We start from the raw sequence: 1,201 nt of genomic DNA, 5'->3' as shown, positions 1-1,201 counted from the left end.
GTCAGTACAGTTTAACCAACGTACGCCTCAACCGTCTCACAAACCCCGGGAGTATGTTCTGACCACTGCGGTTGGGAGCGGCTGTTCGGAACAGAGACCACAGTTCGCTAACTACTGCGGTGGGATGAGGAAAGTACTCCCCCATTTTTATTTTTTACTTTTGAAGCCTGATCCTCTTTGAAGCACATTCTTCCCCAATTTCAGAATATCGACGAGGCCGGAGAAAAGTAGGTCGGACAATCAAACTACACCCGAAGTAATTTCCGAGTTAGAAAGTTCGCGCTCCATTTACCACACTGTGAAGCAGCTCGAAGCGATTCAAAGTTATTCTTGTCATCTCTAACATTTTCTTTTGGCTGTGTGTGCAGGTCCGGCGATGAGGCCGCGGGGGTTCCCGGCGGGGGCGGGCGCGTGAGCGGTGTGAGCACCCCGACCCCTCTGCGCCCCGCCCCGAAGACGTCACGACGCCCACCACGCTACGCCACGCCGCCGCCCCGGCGCTCGCCAACGTCGCCATGTCGGTGGAGATGCCCCTCAATGAAGACCATGAGGGTAAGAGCGGCCACATGCTTTCATGACCCCCTTCGTTTTGGCGAGGAGGGTTGGAGGAGGAGTAGGCAGGTCCTCCCCCGAATCAACTCGACCGTCATAGGACAACACGACGGCATACAGGGTGGCCGATTTGCGACGTTGGAGCCATTGAGTACACTAGCCCGGATCCATACGGCATTAGTCGCTCCAACGGGGCAAACAGCCATACCCTCCAGCATTCCCATGTTGTGCGTTACGCACGGGATGTCACCTTCAAAAGGGTTGTTGACGATGAGGGAGGTGACCCACTGCACTGGCACCGCAACACCATCCGAAAAACCACAAACCACACGATAGGGTTGTCGCCCCTCCCCCCCTTTCGTCCTCCGGTCGCTCTATTTCAGTCCGTAATCTGAAGAGGGCAGTGAAAGGTTTACGTCCGCGGGGCGGGCCTCCACGGGCCCGGCCTCGCTCTCCAACCCCCCCCCCCCTCCCCTCATCCAGTCGCCGCCACCGCGCGCGGATTTCGAGGGCGGAACAACAAACTCGTTCTATTGGGGTTGATGGACGAGAGGGGGGGTCGGACCTCGACGATGCGGTCAAGAGGGTCGTCGGGCCGAAAGCACGCTCCGAAATATCCGCGACCGGTGAGGGGGAATTTGGGGGGGGG

The sequence above is a fragment of the Frankliniella occidentalis genome, unplaced genomic scaffold, assembly GCF_000697945.3.
Source record: "Frankliniella occidentalis isolate FOCC.00 unplaced genomic scaffold, Focc_3.1 Scaffold865, whole genome shotgun sequence".
Taxonomy (NCBI): domain Eukaryota; kingdom Metazoa; phylum Arthropoda; class Insecta; order Thysanoptera; family Thripidae; genus Frankliniella; species Frankliniella occidentalis.
The sequence above is the reverse complement of the archived record's forward strand: the minus strand, read 5'-3'. Positions refer to the sequence as shown.